Source organism: Phoca vitulina, unplaced genomic scaffold (genome assembly GCF_004348235.1).
Source record: "Phoca vitulina isolate PV1807 unplaced genomic scaffold, GSC_HSeal_1.0 scaffold12, whole genome shotgun sequence".
NCBI lineage: Eukaryota > Metazoa > Chordata > Mammalia > Carnivora > Phocidae > Phoca > Phoca vitulina.
Genome location: NW_022589715.1, coordinates 37,011,688 through 37,032,373, shown reverse-complemented (window position 1 = coordinate 37,032,373; position 20,686 = coordinate 37,011,688).

Below are 20,686 nucleotides of genomic sequence, written 5' to 3'. Positions count from 1 at the left end.
TTTAGACATGAAAATAACCAGAGAAACTCTGACATAAGGACTGGTGGTAAGCATTAAACATGGAGTTATACATGAAGGTTAAAGGGAGAAGATGATCTGTAGTAGCCTTAATGCTCTAAAATTTTATAAATAGTACAACTACGTAAGATGGCTTATGGCAAGAACATATGCAAGGAATTTTTAAAAAATAATTTCCCTTACATATTAGTGATGGTAGTATTATTACTATTATTTTGATACCATTGCAGGCATAGTATAGGATAAACTAATTCTATCATCCCCTCGGTCCTTGAGAATCAGGCTTTTGGGTGTCACAGAAAGGGAATACATATGTATTATAGAAGAGGTTAAGTTACAAAACTATAGGACTGTATTTGAATTAGAAGTATCTGTATGAAACCACGAGTCACTCACACACACACACGCATGCACGCGCACACACATATTCTAGCTCTGTCCACTCAAAAGGCCTAGAAACAATGACCGAACAACTGAGACCAATAATACTCTCTAGTGGATGCATATGATGGTCTTGAAATACCATTTTCCACTAAATGAACCTAGAGCTTCTTGAGAGAATGGCAGTTCCAAGTCTACAGCAAAAAATAAGTAAGATGAAACTGGAGTGTGTGCCACTCTAGTCAGCAAGGGGGGTATCAAAATCTGTTAGAGTTGTGTCCACAGAACCCTGGAGTCAACTTGGAAAGTCGACTCCTGCAGGTCAAAGTTGGGATAATTTGAGCTTCAGTCATGTCAATAATAACAACTGGGTGAAATCCACACAAATATGTTAAACCACAAGTTGCTAAAGAGTAAGTATTTAAAAAAGAAAAAAAAATATGGTTATAGGTTACATTTGGAGAATAAGAATCTAATTCCTTTTCTTAAAAATGGATTTAAAAAATCAAGCAATGATCCTGCTTTTCCTATAGAAATGGAAGCATTTGGTAGACAAATAGTATCTGAGAAAAAGTATCCCTTTTTAAAAGTATTCTGGGGGCGCCTGGATGACTGGTCGATTGAGCATCCCACTCTTGATTTTGTAATCTCGGGGTCATGGGATCAAGCCTCATGTCAGGCTCTGTGCTCAGCGGGGAGTCTGCTTGTCTCTCTCCCTCTGCTCCTCCATTCTCTCTCTCTCTTCCTCAAATAAATAAAAATAAATAAAATCTTTAAAAAATAAATAATGAAAGTATTCTGTCTAATAATGAAAAAAAACAATTATATGATTAGAATCCCACCATATTTTCCAACTACTGAAGTTAATACATCAACTTAGGCATTGAACATCAACAGCTATTCAAATCTCAAAAAGAGAAACAACTGGACATTTTGTCCTCTTAAAGAAGACACCTAAAATCTGGCCAAAGTGATGGTACCTGATTCTGATAAATCCTTTGCATCCAGCTAGCTGCCCAATCCTAGCAAAGCCAGAAAATATAGGACCATGTAGAATTGCCCCGATGGTATGTGATGAATAATATCCAGGCTTTTCAAATCTACGGTGCAGAGGCTTATGCTCTTCAGCAAGTACATGATAAAGAAAAGAAAGTTATAGAAGGAGAAATTATAGATTAACAAATTTTTTAAATTATCAAATAAAAAATGGAATAAGACTGTATCTTTCAGGGACACACACTTGGATTATAAAACTATAAGAAATTCAAGGGAGTGATTGTTATAAAAATCAGAAGAGTGATTACCTCTGGAAGAAGAGGTAGGTAAAGATTAAAATAAGGCACATACAGGGAAGGTGGCTCAGAAAATTCTAGTTCTTGACCTGGGTGGTAGTTACATGGCTTTTATTTGAAATCAGTCATTAAGCTACACATTTGTTTGGTGTGGTTTTCTAGATCTCTTATTTTATAATAAAAATTTAAATAAAAATAAAAATATATTAATATCCAATCAATATTTTACACCAACTTTAAAACAATTCATCTCACAATAAAAAATAAAATTGTATGAAGTATATAATTACTTAAGATATCTTTGTGAATTCTTAGTAATTTAAATAATTAGCCTATTATTTTATGACTTTATGGTCATCATACCTACAGCTAGGAACAGATTCGATTTAGAGCAGCATTGACAAAATTACATAACTGGTTTGAGAAATTTTTATCTACTGGAAGCTGACAATACGGGAGGTACAGTAACATCTGAAGATTTCATTTTGATGGGGCTGCCATCTTTTGATCCTCCATACCAAAAACGAAGCCTCCACTTGCTCAGGCAGAGAGAAGGGCAGAAATGAATCATGCCAAAGAGGCCGATACTGTAGAAATCACTTCTAATCCTTCCGGTCACTTCACTGGGTAAAGTGTCACCACGAGCAGAAAGCCAATCCTCCATAATGATGATTTACAGTTGGAAAGTGGCTTGAGGACAGATTTACTATTGCCCTACTCACACCACTCTGTTTCTATCACCAAAAGATATTTTTCCTGTAAAAAGCAATGTTAGGAAAGGACATACACATCAGAGCATGTTAATAACCCCCCTTCCTTTTCCCCTTCAAGTAAAGTGAGCAGTTAGAAAGGAAAGAGGAAAAATGCATAACTATGAGAGTGAATAAAATATTGAAGGCATCCAAACCTTGTACAGCAGAGGATAAACATTTTAGCAAATACTCAAGTCTCGGGACATATTTATTATTTTGAAATCTCAAATACAGCAATAATTATAAGATTGACACATCTTTAGAGAGTATAAATAAATATGCATTTTTTTCTCAAGCACCATGATTCTACAAATAAATAATAGCTTCCATATATTGGTCACTTACTATGTGACAGACCAAGTGCTATACATAAATATTATCATTTAATCATCCAAAAAAAAAAAAAAAAGACTAGAACACTAGAGCTGGAGTTGACTAACTTTATCAAAGTTATACAACTTATTTTCTTTACCTATGTACTGTACTCATACAAAGAGATGTAAAGATGTTACATTTCAGCTGTGGCTCAAAGACAATCCTGCAAAAAGGATTAGATCAAATGAAAACTTAGTAAGAGGTGTTCAACATCTCGTTCCTTAGCAACCCTTCATATGTAGGTGTGTGAGTGATTCTCTTGGAGGACCCACATGGTTCTTCTAGGCAAGACTACATGGAGAGGGAAACTAGTGAAGTGAAGGTATGATTGGATTCCTAAAAGCAGAGGAAGAAGTCAGCTATCAAGCCAGGATAGAGATGTATTTGGCCTTTCCAGAGGAACCCAGGGAAAAATCCTCAGAAAGGGGAATTTTCCAAAGAAGCCATGAAATGCTCAGGAGAGAGACAGAGATGGAAATAGACTGTTAGCCTCCGATAACTACAAGGTCCAAAAATCAACATCAGTTCCTGACTCTACCAGTGTAACAGGCTATTTCCTGACACCTGCTTCCTCCCTTCCCAGGCACCAACCCCACGTGGTCAAAAAAGTACTCTGTTGCACAAGCTGGTGGAAGGAGCATAAAAGCCTCGGATGGGAGAAGAGAGAAAACACCAACTCCCCTGCCCTGACAGTAGACTTCCCACCTGCTACAGGGGAGGAGAGGAGTCTAGAATTTAAATAAATTTGGGGTTCTGAATATTACCTGCTTTTGATGGTATTGATCAGGTTTATCACTGAACTGAGCCCGTGTTTTGTGATTTAACTTGACTATATGACCATTTTAGAATTTAAGAGTAGGGAGAAATGTGATGAGGCCTGCCAGGAACAGAGAAAGAAGAAGCCCCTGAGATGGATTTAAATGGAGAGAGGAAATTAATATAAAGTTGTTTTATGATTACATCCCCTGAGTTTTGCTTATTCAACACAGGAGTTACTTTGACATGTATGCTTCTGGCCAGTTAGGAACTCCGTGACTTGCCAGTGGAATGATTATTTCTGTCATCATATTATTGCCCCTATATGCCTCATATATAACCTCTCTTCTTAGAGAAATTGCAGCTGACACTGATATCATTCACATGCCAAAATGGTGTTTAAAGGAGGCTGACTTACAGTTCTTGTTTTCAGGAAGATATTTTTACTGTGAAAGGCATAAGCCTTCTCTGAGTTACCTACAAAGTGCACACCCTCTCACAACTCAGCTGGGACTAGCTTTTCTATTATTTGCATCACTTACGTGGAATTTACTGGATTTTATTATAATTTTGATCACATATACATGTTTTGTCCTTATCATTTGTAAGTATTCTGTCTTTCCCAATTTAGATTACATTCTCTTTGAGGACACGTGCTTCAACACACTCTTTTTCAAATTAATCCATAGCATCTGATAGAACTTCACTCCTAAGTGCTCGAGAAATATGTAATGTCTGGAAACATTAGTTATAAGTTGGCAAACCATGTTTCATTTTGTGACCTCAAACACTTGTTTCCACTTCTATATCAGCCTGATGCAGAACAAATCATTGTTTAGCTTTATGCTGAAGAAAGCTTTCAAATAAAGACCCACTTAGCTGTGTGCTTTGATTTAAAGACTGTCATCAGTATATCAATAATCTTTCATGTGAAACTTCTGGAATGTGGAGGAGAAGATGGCAGAAAAGGGCAGGAGAACAAAACTGATTCCCTCACTAGGAAATTGCTGGTAAATGGTTTTTCCCTCAAAGGAGGGAAGATGGTCATATTTGCATATTATACATAGATTTACAATGAGGCAGAAAAAAAATCCCATTTACACATTTATTTTTAATTTTGTTCAGTGTGCTTTGAGCTTCCTAGGCTAATTTCTAACAGTTGTAGCCTTGCTAATGTTATAAGTGGTGGTTGTTGGCATTCAGCTTGCCTTATTACAAAGATACTTGCCCGTTATCCTGACATGACTGACCGTCTGAGAAACAAAAGTCTACAAATACCATTTATTTATTCCTTTTAATTGTTTATTCCACAAATGTACTTGAGTATATCCTAGGTTCCATGAATGTGCCTTTAAGGTTCCAGAACTGCATTCGCCACATAGCTGTAGCCACTATGAACACAACACTCACCAGATCGCTGTCTCCATTCCCTAAGAGACTGAGAATCAGGTGACTTGATTTGAATGAGCCAGAGTGGGCATTGCCACCTCCCTCAACACAGCTCCTGCTAACTACTGGCTTTCATTTTCTATTTGGCTCATCTTCTGCCCTAAATTCAACCACCACTTCAATTTCAAGAAACAAGGTAGCAACACTATCTGCAAATCCAACTGCCCTCCTTGGTGACTTGTTATTTTGATAAAACATTTGAATCTTGGGCATTGCCACAAGTCTGACATTGATGTTGAGAACGGAAGAATTTGGGGAAACGTAACTGTAGATGAGAAAGCAGAGTCAGAGCAGTGGGAATAATCATGCTCCATTTATGGCCACCTTAGGTAATGACTATACAAGAAGTTGAAATTTGTAATTATTTCATTTTGCTTTTACTTCATCACAGCTCAAGGTAAAAAAAAAAAATACTGAAGAAACAAAAATGATCTCTATAAAGTTATTTATAGTAAACTGTATGTATCGAGTAACTACAGTGTGAATAAATGAATTCTTTAGGTGGATATGAAGAAACAATACAATGCTCCTTGAGTTTAACTGGGATTGATAAAATGTGAAGCTTTAAGTTCTGTAGAATACCTATGAGCAAGAAGAAAAGAAAAACTTAAATGTGTGGGAGCTCAAAAAGGTAATGTAAAAGCAAGACTTGTTCCAGAAAGGAGAGAATTTGGGAGCTGGTTTTTGAAGGGAGTGATGAATGTGGATAAAGAAGGGGTGGTCGAGAGGTCATTGAGGCAGGATAACACAAAGTGTAGGCAATAGCAACAACCTATTGATCGGCTTGGTTGTAGCAGAGTCAGGGTTAAGAACTAATGATGACAAATGGAATCAGAAAGTTACATGTAACTAGCAAAGTCCTCAATTGACACAAAGCATAATAGCACCTTGAATAGGAAACACAGCATACAAGTGGCAGAGTACGCATCCCAGAAAAAAGTTTATTCTTGACTAAGGTCTTACCTACAAAAATAGCTATATAGGTGCCTATTTTCCAACTGGGGTAGCTATTAATTTGTAAGGACACCCCAATCCTTTTTTTTTTCACAGTTTCCCAATAATGGATGTAAAGCTAGAGAGAGAAAGGTAAAGCTACCTTAGCTTTTTAGAATGAGAGAGGTGTGCCTGGGTGGCTCAGTTGGTTAAGCATCTGCCTTCAGATCATGTCATGATCCCAGGGTCCTGGGATGGAGCCCCATGTGGGGCTCTCTGCTCAGCGGGGAGTCTGCTTCTCCCTCTGCCTGCTCTGCCTGCTATTCCCTCTGCTTGTGCTCTCTCTCTCTCTCCGACAAATAAATAAATAAATAATCTTAAAAATAAATGAAGTAATGAGAGAGCTGGATTCCTTATAAAAAGAAATAATTTTACCTCACCCCATATTATCAACTCATTATTTTCTTGAAATAGCCACACTGTCTTTGCATAAAAAGAGAGCATAAAGAACTGGTACAACAATTACAAATACAAATTACTTTACCCCTAGTATCAGTTTGTTTCTCTTGTCCTCATACCCACAGTCTAAAACATCTCATAACTGTGGGCACAATTTCTCATATCACAGGTATTTATTCTCAGTGTGAAGAAAATCAAGAAATAACCACTGACTTAATCAAACAACAACATTAGATTAGCATCTACACATTCTTAGCTGAGTTTACAGGTCAGGTATTTTCAGCCAGTTACTGACTTCTTCAAGGTCAGTACTTATGACTTATTACTGCCATTAGAAAACAGGAAAATATAAACCACAGACAATTTCTATGTAGTTCAGCTACACAACCCCTCTCCCCCAGCGATGTTTACCATCTTGATCTTTTCCTAAAATTTAATGATGGATGTCCCATTAGGCTTATTTACTACAACTGCTTTAGCATTATAAAACTTACTATTAGAAGCAAAAAAAAAAAAAAAATAGTACTAATAAAACAATGTTCGGCCATGAGTAAGCTTTTGCTTATGCTGTAAGAATATAAGATATAAACCAGACCAGATTGAGCTAGGCTGTAAGAAGGGTCCAAGTTGGATATACAACACCGTGGTGATAGATAAATTCTTTCAGAATTTCACTATGTTATTTAAAAAACCCCACTCATTGGTATCTTATTTGGCTATATCTTGCTACTTTGTCCCAATATGGAACAGACACGATTTCAAAACAAATTCTAAAGAAAAAATTACTTCTCTACAAATGACTGTTTCTTTAACAGTTGTGGTATTAAAGAAGTAGATATTCTGACATAAGGAATGATCTGGACCAACTTACTTTCTCTTTGCATTATCCTGGATATCCTTGCTTGTTTTTTCTTTTTTCTTTTTCTATATGAACTTTTGAAAATCCTTGCCAGAAATTTAAAAAATCTGTCCAAATTTTTATTGGGCCAGCAATAAATTTAATAATTAACTAAAATTAACATATTAATGGTGTTGAATCTTTTCATTCAAAAACATGGTATGTCTTTCCAGTTGTTCCATCTCCTGTCTTAGGCTGGGTTCCCCAGGAAACAGAACCTGAGATGGAAATATGCGTATGGAAAGTTTATTTTCTCTGGAACAACATCTGTGATGGAAAGATGAAGGCAGGATTAGGCTGTGGGAGAAGCTGAACTATGATGGGGTTGTAACAGAGACTTCAGCCAAACACTCAGGAAGCTATGGAGCTGAGAGAACTCTTAGATCTCCCAAATTGAAAAAGGCCTCTGAGGCCTGCATGGACCAGTCGGGGCATACGGGCTTCCCCTAAAAAGGGCTATAACTGGGCGAGTCAACTCCCTTGGCTAAAGAGAATATTCAGGGAGATACTCAGCTGTGATTGGTCAGCAGCCAGCACTCCTGGCAGTGGGGAGAATGAGTGCCTTATTCATGCTAGAGGCATCTTTTAGGTGTACCATATCACCACTACTGATCATGCTCAAGCTACTAAGATCCCCTTGCTTCATGCAGTAAGTGTACCTCCACTGTAGGAGTGCTGACAACACTGACTCTGTCTTTGGCCCTCGTATTACACTCCCCTCTGGCGCACATATGGCACCAGTTTAGATAACTACCCTGTGAGCTCACCACCATGCCCCCTGCTCCTTAAAAGCTGAGGATTAAGGTCTGGATAGGGGCCAGGAATTGGGGTGGAGGATAGTGGTGTACCACCTGGATATGTCTACCTGATTCCCCCCCATCAGTAAGTTACCCTGAATAAAACTCTGTATAAACAGAGTTGCTTTGTTTTTCAGTATTAAGATGCCCTCTCGGCCTGGAGGATACATTACTAACCCTCCTCTACCTTCTAACACCCATCTAGCGGCATCTCCTCCAGAATTCTGGCTGGGAAAACTTACAAGAGAAAGGTGAGTTGGACCAACGATAGCCCCTGCTGTTATGGTTACTTTTTTTTTTTTTAATTAAGTTCTTTTTTTAAAATGTATTTATTTATTTATTTGACAGAAAGAGTCACAGTGAGAGAGGGAACCCAAGCAGGGGGAGTGGGAGAGGGAGAAGCAGGCTTCCCTCGGAGCAGGAAGCCCGACCCGGGGCTCAGTCCCAGGACCCTGGGATCATGACCTGAGTCGAAGGCAGAAGCTTAACGACCGAGCCACCCAGGTGCCCCTGAACTCTTGGGGCTACAACTGATACTCATTTTCCCTCTCTTCTTCTAAGATTCTCAATTTCCCTCAACCTCAGCTAGCACCTCTCCTGGTGTAGGTGGCTTGTGATGGGATGATCTAGGCCATCATCCATCAGGGGGATTCTGGGCCCCTGATCTTCATGATCTCCTCAGCCTATGGCTGCTTTTCTTTTCATTTTCCATAAATATTGATCGGGGGATTATGAAGAGACATCTAGTGATCGCCTAGATGACCAGCATTCTTCCCTGTCCCCATTGTGTAGTAGAAACCCTACCTCCTCCTAATGAATTCCTAAGGAATTTTTTTTCCTTTCTTTTCCTTGCCTGCTAGAAGGAAACATAAGGAATCCTGGCATACAGACTCTGAAGTGACCACATGGCAGTCAAAGACTTAGGTTTAAGGATTACTGCTATGTTCCCTAATAGAAATGTTTCCCCCTTTCAGAACTAAGACCTCAGACCTGCAAAGCTTAAGAGTTATGGGAACGTGAAGCACAGATTCTTTGAGTTCCTGGGAATGAGAGTAAGCAGATTCTGCTTCCTGTGTCTCCTACCTGTTGGGGATACAGCACTATATAAAAATTATTGACTTGTACATGGTATCTTGGAGAATAGCACTCCATCCTCATGGAGTATGGTGACACAGCTGAGCCATTCATAGCTGGTGACACAGCTGAGCCATTCATAGCTCATTCAGGCAGCTAACTCCTAGGTGGTGTGTTGTATGACCAGTCCCCATTCTTGAATCTCCTCTGCTATTAAGTGCCCTCTGGCCTAGCCAATACTTGATCCCGGATGCAACATTTCTAATGTGCAATGAATTGCTACTGAAACCATCTAGCTTTATGAGTTACTAGGTCTGAGAGAACTAAGCTCATGATGAGCAATTCTGGCTGCATGGCTACCTAACCTCCCAGGGACAGGCACTCCATCTCTATCAGGGCCCAGTACTATGCCAGGAGCTATGAATGACACATAGGTGTGTGTTACAGATGGAATGACTTTACTCCAGAACCACAGGTATCTATGTTGTGAGCCTCTTCCTGAGGTTTTCCAAAAACTCTACATAGCAGCTTTTCTCACCACAGATACCTCTAATACCATAGGGTCTGCTGGGTCGTTTGGCCCAAGGGTAGGGATAATTACATTAGAGCATGGACCTTTTAAAGTCCTTTGCTGCTGTGAGCCACACTCACAGCTGGCAGCCTTCCATGACATTTGGTAGATGGGTATCCTACCAAAGTGTGGAATGAGCTGCTTCAAAGAGGTTTACCAGGAGTTGTTCCTTGTTAGTGAAGGGATCTGAAAAATGTAATAATTTGTACTCTACTTTGGAGAATATATCCTAGCATGCCTCAGATCACTCCACTGCTATAAACTTCACTAATGTGATGGGTCCCTGAAGCTTAATAGATCATTTCTAGTTTATTCAGTGTGGAACTACTGTGCTTTTTCCAAGTTCCTATCTAGTAGCCTAGAAGCACTATCTGACAGGGCCCTTGCTAGGATGTGAAATCCTTTATCATAGGAAAGAATTCCCAAGTCAATATACTCTCCCTTGTCTGACTTCTGACTCTAGATTCCTTGACCACAGTCAAAACCTACTCTCCTGGTTCTTGCTAGTATATCTTGGCTAGGTTTTTTAGTTCTTTCAATGTACAATTAATCTTATCCCTTGGAAAGCCCCAAACTTTCCTAAGGCAGTGATGTGTTTTCACCCTAATTATTGGTCTGGTGGTCAGGGGAGGCTATAAAGATAAATCCTTGAGGGGAGAGAGAATACATCTTGCCTTGTAAGACAGAGTTCTCTGCATTTTATTTAACTAAGTGTAGAGTTCTAACACTTAACAGTAAGGAGTGGGGGCTCCTCTACAGACCTAGAGGATTCAAGGGAATATGGAGTTTCAATATTGTTGAAGGCATTGACTTAGATATCCCATCCCAAGTCTCAGAGTCCCTCTCCTTCCCAACCAGGTTCAAAGCACAGCAAACTTGCCAGACTAAGAATTCAACCTTCCAAAGAGTTAAAACTATCTTTTTAATTAAGTCCTAGGCATTATCTTCAGCTTCTTCTATCCTCTGGTTGTAAGAAATTAGCATCTATGAAGGAGCCCTTCTGACTTTTACACTGAACATTAAGGTGGTGACCACTCTTCTTATTTCATTATCTTTCTCCAAAACATAGCTTGTACTCATCAAGAGCCGTAGGATTCCATATTCCACATAATTACTACTTCCCCTGAACCTCTCAAGCCCCTAAAATATTGCAGCTGTCAGTGAAGTCCTTTTCTGATTTCCTATGTCAGTCCACCACTGGTGAAACTTTTTACAACGGTATGCCCAGAGCGCCAAAGCTTACCTGCAATCCACCTACCACCAATGGTGTTGCCCTCATTACCCAGTACTCATCAATGTTCCGGTTCCAACAACCCAAATTAAGGCCTGTTTCCTCAGTCCACTCTTGGGACCAACTGTCTTAGATCAGGTGCCCTAAGAAACCGACTCACAGATGCAGATTTGCATGCAGGACGTTTGCTGGGGAGTACTCTCACCCACACACAAAAACACCTGTGAAAGAAAGTGAGCCACAGGACTGGGCAGGGAAAAAAAAAAAACTGACCTGAGATGAACTTGCAGCAGAGGCCTCAGCTGAATCTACCAGGAGCTCAGAGGCTAAAAAGGCTCTTCAGAGCTATCCTAAATGAAGGCAAGAGGATAAGCCAGTGTCCTGCTATACCAACCAGTCATTTCATGTTGTCTTCCCAGAATGTAATTGGCCTTTTGAACAGCAATACTCAATGTTGGATGACAATGAAATCACAACTAAAAATTGTCAACTAACTTAAAAACAGAAAATAGAGACCTTTAGAGATCTTCAAGGCTGAGAAAATTAGTCCCATGTGCCCTTAAAAAAATTTTTTTTTGAGGAGGTGTTCCAACATAGAGAGGAGAAGATGTGAGATTCCAAACCTAGAGAGCATCAAAAGAAATTCATAGAGGACAGATAAGCCGCCATCAGTGGCAACCTGTGGGTTTGATCCACGGTTCCTCCAAGGCCCAAGGTAACAAAGTCCTCTTACTCTTGGCCATCTAAAGAACCAATGTAAAACTTTAATAAAATATTTTCTATCTGCAAATGCTTAATATTCTTAATATACACTTTGTTCAGGGGTGCCTGGCTGGCTCAGCTGGAAGAGCATGCAATCTTGATCTCGGGGTTATGAGTTCGAGCCCCATATTGGGTGTAAAAATTACCTAAAATAAATAAGTAAATAAACTTTAAAAAACACTTTGATTATTTAAATGTAAAATTAAAAGGAAATAACAGAAAAATGGTCAAAAAACATAAATCAGGTTCACAAATGATTATACCCAAATATTTACTAAATATAAACTATTAAAACTCAATTAAAGAAATATAAATTTAGGGCACCTGGGTGGCTCAGATGGTTAAGCGTCTGCTTTCGGCTCAGGTCATGATCCCAGGGTCCTGGGATCGAGTCCTGCATAGGGCTCCCTGCTGAGCAGGGAGCCTGCTTCTCCCTCTGCCTCTGCCTCTCTCTCTCTCTCTCTCTCTCTCCCTGTCTCTCATGAATAAATAAATAAAAAATCTTTAAAAAAAAAAAGGAAGAAATATAAATTTAAAAAACAATGAGATGGATGCCATTTGGCCTATTATTTTTAAAGATTATTATTTTTAAAGATCATTATTTTTAAAGACTTTGTGCAGGTGATAAAATATGGGCCTTTTCAGGCATTGCTGCTAAATGTGCAAATTATTTTAATAATCCTGGAGGACGATTATTAACTTTAACAAGGGGCTAAACCCTTGAGTCAGCAAGCAGCCCCAGGGATAGTCATAGCATTTCTATTTATAATAGTAAAAAATGGGAAATAGCCTAACAACCAAAAAGAGGGTTGAATACATAAATTATTCTACGGAATTATAAAGTGAAATACTGTATTGCTGATAGCAAAGGTGTTGTAGAAAAATAAGTAATATCATGGCAATATTTTAGTACTCTAGTTTTAAAAGAGAAAAAAGTAAATTATTAAGTAATAAGTAGTTTGTGGATTGATAATGTAAAATTTCATATTTTATGAGGCTTCTAGATGCAAGATTGAGAAGTTTTAATATGCATGTGTGTGTGTAGGAAAAGATGACCAGCAAAAGAAGTTAGGAGGAATGAATGTATGGGGAAGAAAAGTTGAGGGCTTGGCATAAACTGATTTAGGTCCTTGTGACAGGGCGTGTGCAAACAAGAAGCTGGGATTTTGCTTGTGAATGTTTGCTGTTTTGGTTTGGGGGAGGGGCAAAGATCAGAGACTGATATCCTTGGGTTAAAAAAGTTAATACATTGGTCCCAAGTGACACAGTGTGGCACAGAATCGAGGAGAGGGCCATTTTTCTTGTCTAAACACAGATCTCAGTCTAACTGTGGTGCCCTGCAAATTGATGACTTTCATTTGTTCATAAACCCATTCAATTTATAAGTATTTATTGAACAACTACTCCACGATAGTCCCTGGTTTTGCTGCTGGGAATATAAAAATGAACAAGACGCATTTTCTGCTCTAGTGGAAAAGAGACAATTACCAAGTAAAAAATTAATATGTAATATAATATGACATTATATAAAAGATTTTATATAGTTGTGATATATATTACACGCAATCATGTTATATATAATTATACCCCATATTAAATATAATATGTGACATTATATATTAGATTATAATACATTATATATGACAAATGTTAAGAAGAAAAATAAATCCAATAAGAAATGGTATGGTAATTAAGGGACTGATTTCATTGGGGTAGTCTAATTAATACAGAGATATTTCAACGGAGATTTGAATGAAGAGATAGAGTGAGCTCTGCATATATCTGGAGAGCATACCAGCTTAAGGAGAGAATCATGTGAGGGCCATGGGGTCCAGAGACCTTGACAGCTAGAGAAAATGTATGGAGCCCTGGGCTAGGGGCACAAAGCACCAGAGGAGAGAAATAAAGTCAGAGGGGTGGCCCCGGGCAGGATTATGACCAAGAGAGCATCCTGTTCCCACTGAAACAAGTGATATGATCTCACTTAGGTTTAAAAAAAAAAGAAATCATTCTTGCTGTTTTGTGGTGAATAGGAAGCAGGGAGATTGGCTACAGGCCAGAGGTAATGCTATATTACATTAGAGTGGTCAGGATTTACTTACAGATAGAATTTGTATTATGAAAGAAAGGAAAAAAGTCAATTATGGCAAGCCGCGTTTTGATCTGAGCCACCAGAAGAACAAAACACCAAGAGAAAAATCCATGGCCAAGTCACAGACATTTTCATGTAGGGCATCATCAACAGTAGCAACTCTAAAACTCCCTCAAATGAACTTCTGAGCCCCAGATATCAAATCAGAACCTAAGAGAGGAAAACATGGCAGATACATCATGGTGATGTTTGCTGAAAGGCTGGCTTATGGACAATTATGAAAGACTGGCTTAAGGAACCTCCTTGGGGCTTTAAAAAACTGGGTAGCTTTCAGAATAGGGTGCTAAGGTCCTGCAGTCAGGTACATGGATGGATGGATGGATGAAACAAAGATTGTATAAACAGAGGCAGAGAGAAATTGTGTGTGTGTGTGTGTGTGTGTGTGTGTGTGTATAGAAAGAGAGAATGGGCATGTTCCAAAATGTTAATGATGAATGATTTTTATTTATACTTTTCCTCAATGCATAGGTATTAATATCGTTAAGTGAGATAAAATGAAGGGTTATTTTAAAAAACAGAGGTGGAGAAAAGAGTGGCTCTGCTACATCTCACTTTTCCTAGGAGAATTAAATCACTATTTTACATTGCCATTTGACTTAATAATCCCTTGCTCTTTTATGTGGACACCAAGGCCTAGTACCAAAATGAATGCAACCATCACTCAACGAAGCCATGAAGTTAGAAAAGCATCCCTGCATTATTTTACCTAGAACATAAAATCCTCTGACTCTCAATATTCTATCAGTTGTAAAACATATTGTTTCCACTGCTTCTTGGACCAACAGTTCTCTTCCCCCAAATGCATAGGTTCTCTGGCCTATATAAGAGGCCAGTCAGCCAACCTGAGGAAAGCAGAACCAATTACTCATAGTTCTTATGGCACAAGTAAATGCGCATGAGAAGGGCCTGCTATGGAATGTCTTAGGAATCATCCAAAGTCTGGACGAACAAAAACAAAAAGAAAACGTAAGCCAAGAAGATATTTCCTGCTGTATTTAGGACCTCTTACTGTATTATGGAACAGACGGGTAAGGTGCTCTGAGAGTTAAGGAAGCTAGACCTGCTTTAGGTAAATAGGGCAGTCCAGCTCTCAAAAACAGAAAGCCTCTGTGGAATCTGTGCTCCATGCCTTCCTTCCCCAACAGAATCATTAGACTGCCATATGGGAACCAAGGATCCTTCTGAGTTCTACAGCTGGGGTATGGAAGCATTGCCCCCTGCCCCCTGTAGAATATTACATCATGCTCAGAAGCATGAGGACGTCTTTGTTGCTGTCTTCCCTACAGTACTTTTTGATCCCACTAGAAGAGCTGGAAAATGTTATTCCTATTCATATAAATTTATACTTCTGAAGCCCTACAATGTTATTTGTTTCAGTGATTTTCTTTTACCAGCAATGAAATCCATGGGTTGATTATAGGCTATGTCTGTAAAAAATTGAAAGGATTTCTTTTTATCCATTTTGCATTTGTATGCCTTTTCAGTTCCATAGGGAGTCCCCCTGGGTTCTATTCTGGGAGCAGGGTGAGAAACAGTTTTAGCTTTTCATTTGTAAGAAGAAAATCTCCACAGGTTGGAAGGTTCACTGGATACTTAAATTGATATCCTCATCGTGGTTATATTAAGCTATGCAAATCTTTCCATAATGCAACATGAAAATGCATTTTAAAAGCACATACCAATATATGTAGAGTCTTAGATTTTACTCATCTTAAGAAGCACATAATATTCTTAACATTTAGTCACATTTAGATGAAATTTGAACACTTTTTGCATTGAGTGTATAGTTGATAATGTGTTATATTATTCCACGGTCTTTTTTTTACCTGTCTTACCATTCTCTGCCAAGGCAATGATCTGCAAAGCCAACGGTAATATAGATTTTACTTAAATCACTATGGAAACTCAATAATTGCCGAGAAAGATAACCTTGCTAACAGGTTGGGTGTTTTATGGGTGAAACAAAGATATTATACCTACAGAGAAAGTTGGTAAATTAATTAAAAGACTCAATATTTATTTCAAACAAATGCAATGACTCTCATCTTTGCTCCCTGAAGGAGAAGACTATGCCTTAGTCTATTTTAGCATCTTCAACACTTAGCAGAACATCTAGTTGCCCAAGAAATAATCATATAGATTGCATGAATGGATGGATGGATGAATGGATAGATAACGAAGTAATGAGTCATTTAGGGATTGGCTGATAAATGAGTGAGGACAAGTGCTTGTGAATCCAGCATAGTATACAGTTTTCAGAGTAGCACATCAGTCTTTTCTTTCTTCTTTATGTAGGGAAGAAGGTAAAAAGCACATAAAGAGAACAAAACAAGGTTGTCCACTCTCACCATTACTATTTAACATAGTACTGGAAGTCTTAGCCTCAGCAAACAGACAACAAAAAGAAACAAAAGGCATCCAAATTGGCAAGGAAGAAGTCAAACTTTCACTATTTGCAGACAATATGATACTTTATGTAGAAAACCCAAAAGACACCACCAAAAAACTGCTAGAACTAATACATGAATTCAGCAAAGTTATAGGATATAGAGTCAATGTGTAGAAATCCGTTGCATTTCTATACACCAATAATGAAGCAGCAGAAAAAGAAATCAAGGACTTGATCCCATTTGCAATTATACCAAAAACAATAAGATACCTAGGAATAAACCTAACTAAAGAGGTAAAAGATGTATACTCTGAAAACTACAGAACACTTATGAAAGAAATTGAAGAGGACACAAAGAAATGGAAAAGCATTCCATGCTCATGGATTGGAAGAACAAACATTGTTAAAATGTCTATACTACCCAAAGCAATCTACACAATTAATGCAATCCCTATCAAAATACCACCAGCATTTTTCACAGCACTAGAACAAACAATCCTAAAATTTGTATGGAACCACAAAAGACCCCAAATAGCCAAAGCAATCCTGAAAAAGAAATACAAAACCAAAGACATCATGATTCCAGATTTCAAGCTATAGTATAAGGCTGTAGTCATCAAGACTGTATGGTACCGGCACAAAAATAGAGAACCCAGAAACGGACCCACAACTATATGGTCAACTAATCTTCAACAAAGCAGGAGTGAATATCCAGTGTATAAAAGAAAGTCTCTTCAACAAATGGTGTTGGGAAAACTGGACAGCAACATGCAGAAGAATGAAACTGGACCATTCTCTTACACCATACACAAAAATAAATTCAAAATGGATGAAAGACCTAAATGTGAGACAGGAAACCATCAAAATCCTGGAGAAGAACAGAGACAGCAACCTCTTTGACCTTGGCTGAAGCAACTTCTTACTAGATATGTCTCCAGAGGCAAAGGAAACAAAAGCAAAAATGAACTATTGGGAAGTCAGCAAGATAAAAAGCTTCTGCAGAGTGAAGGAAACAACCAACAAAACTAAAAGGCAGCCTACGGAATGGGAGAAGATATTTGCAAACAACATATCTGATAAAGCGTTAGTATCCAAAATCTATAAAGAACTTACAAAACTCAACACCCAAAAAACAAATAATTCAGTTAAGAAATGGGCAGAAGACATGAATAGACACTTTTCCAAAGAAGACATCCAGGTGGCTAACAGACACATGAAAAGATGCTCAACATCCTTCATCATCAGGAAAATACAAATCAATGAGTTACCACCTCACACTTGTTGGAATGGCTAAAATTAACAACACAAGAAACAACAGGTGTTGGTGAGGATGTGGAGAAAGGGGAACCCTTTTGCACTGTTGGTGTGAATGCAAACTGGTGTAGCCACTCTGGAAAATAGTATGGAGTTTCCTTAAAAAGTTAAAAATAGAACTACCCTATGACCCACCAATTGCACTACTAGGTATTTACCCAAAGGATACAAAAATACAGACTGGAAGGGGTACCTGCACCCTGATGTTTATAGCAGCATTATGAACAATGGCCAAACTATGGAGAGAGCCCAAATGTCCCTTGACTGGTGAATGGATAAAGAAGAGGTGATTTTTATATACAATGGAATATTACTTAGCCATCAAAAAGAATGAAATCTTGCCATTTGCAAGGATGTGGATAGAACCAGAGTATATTACGCTAAGTGAAATAAGTCAGTCAGAGAAAGATAAATACCATATGATCTCACTCATATGTGGAATTTAAGAAAGAAAACAGATGAACATATGGGAAGGGGGAAAAGAAAAAAAGGAGAGAGGGAAACAAACCATATGGGACTCTTAGGGATAGTAATAAACTGAGAGTTGATGGAGGGAGGTGGGGGGGATGGGCTAGATGGGTGATGGGTATTAAAGAGGGCATTTGTAATGAGCACTGGGTGTTGTATGTAAGTGATGAACCACTGAATTCTCCTGAAACCAATATTGCACTGTATGTTAACTAACTAAAATTTAAATTAAAAAAATAAAACTTAGGACAGTCTCAGTCACATAGCTGGGGGGAAAAAAGCACATAAAGATATCTCGGTCCTGATTGGGAAACTCCTTAGTCTTGTCAAGACTCCCAAGGATTTCAGGAGAATGTTAAAGGAAATATTTAACATGAGTTCCAAATTAATAAATGAGGCCTAGCCAAAAAAGTGATAGAGTCTGGTTTAAAAAAGGTAGTAATTAGTTGGAGAATCCAAATGAAAGGCAACTCTTAGCTATCAGTTAGAAGATGGGGAGGAGGTAAGGAAAGTTCTCTGAAGAAACACTTGAAAATAGGCCTACATAGGCATAAAAGCTTTATGGTTATAGGAAACTATATTTCTTCACTACTTGTAAGTTGGGGCTTTAAATAGCTGAACACTGTTTAGGACCACATATGTTTACTTTTTCTTTTCTTATAGGCAAGCACAATAAAACAAAATGTTCCTTCTTTGTAAAATAAATTCTAACCTTGAGATTCTGTGATGTTTTACAGAAAGCAATGAGAGTTGATAGAGTTAAAATATACTATTCAGAGATTTTAGAGTCTCAAAAATGATTGTTCCTTTGGGAATGGTACCTCCTAAATGAACCAGCATTTAATTGGAAACAGAAAATGCCATTGTTAAAATTACTACAGACTCACTCTAGGCATGCGCGCTCAAGTGTTATTCGCACATACTTAGCAGGCTCTCTGGTGAGCTATGTGTGACCATGTACCTGCCTTCTTTCTTCCCTTGGCATATTCTTGAGCTATAAATTTGTCACTGAAAATTTAGAAACCTGGGTATGATGCTCATAATAATAGCTTCTTTGTTTCCAGGCTTATTGGGTGAGTGAAAGTGGGTCTTCAAATCGTGAAACTACAGCATAATATCAATTAATTCATTTGAAAACTTTATTTTTTTCATTTCAAGCAAGATCTATATGTATTGCAAAGGAAAATCCTGTAGACTTTGGTGATGAATGGGCAGAGAATCAATCAGAGACAAGAATATTTAAATGGCAGCAAACCAATAGCAGGTGAGATTTTTTTTTCATTGTTTCTTGGGATTTTTTGTTTAGGGAGTAGTTGATAGAGAAAGGAGCTGAGAAAAGACCAAATCTTAAAAGTTAAACTTTATACTCTGGTTTCTCTTCAGATCGTATAAATCTTTCACCTTTTAAAAGTTAAACTTTGGGCTGAAACCACGGAATCTCAGTCGTAAAACACGGTTTCTCCTTGTTCCAGATTATCTATTGCTGCACAACAACCACCCCAAGAGGTAGTGGGATAAAACTATAAGCATCTTATTATAATCACAATTTTGTGGGTCAAGAATTTGAAAAAGACACAGTAGAATGGCTAATCTTTGCCGTACAATGTCTGGGGCCTCAGCTAAGGTGATTTGAATGGGTGAAGATGACCAGCAAATCTCAATTGGTCATATGTTTAGGGTCTTGGTTCCACCTGTTGGTTGGGTTCATTGATTCTTTTTCACTTTGTGTCTACTGGCTTCTTTACTCACCTGTCTGACACCTAGGCTAGGCTGCTGGAACAGCTGGGACTATCTGTGTATCCTTCTCCGTGTGACCTATCCACATGGCTAGCTTGATTTTCTCTGCAATGTGTCAGTCTCAAGGAAATGGGACTGCTTACATAAAGGCTGGCTTCCCCAAGCACAAACATTTTAAGAGTGGGTTGCTCTAGCCTTAGAAATTCTAGAAAACCACTTCAACCAGTCTATTGGTCAAACCAAGTCATTAAGAAAAGGCTATATTTAAAAAGATCCACCTCTCAAAAAGAAAAATAAGACATGCACCCACATTTAATCTACCATACCCCTAGTATAATCCTATTTAATTTTGAAAGTTTTACAAAAAGAATTAAAGGTAGGGAGGAAAAAAGGCCTGGCATAATCAAGCCAAAATATACACTATCTTCCAGTTTAAGGATATTCTTTACCCTAGTAGTCCCTATTAAAATGAGAAAAAGATAATTATTAGTAAGTCTGGTTGTCTGGTCGACGTGTATACTTTATGCAACAGAAAAGTAAATACCATGGAATGCAAAATCAAATATGTAAATCTGGCGTATTTAATTCCACATAAAAGTGTAAAGATTTTTCCTAAAGTACTGATGACCTCCTAATTTTCTGTTTTCCCTCATTCAAAACACTCTGGGCTTATCTAGTAAAAGGGTCTATAATTTCTTCTATTAGGATGTATCTAAATGTGCTATGATTAAAGGGGCTGTATCTCAAATGTGTCCTAATTCAACTGTATCTGTGAATTTTGCAATTTGGCTCTTATGAACTCTGACAATACGTAAAATTACACTTATGGAATTACACATATTCCACGGAAATTACACTTATTGAGCTTTTAGTCTGTG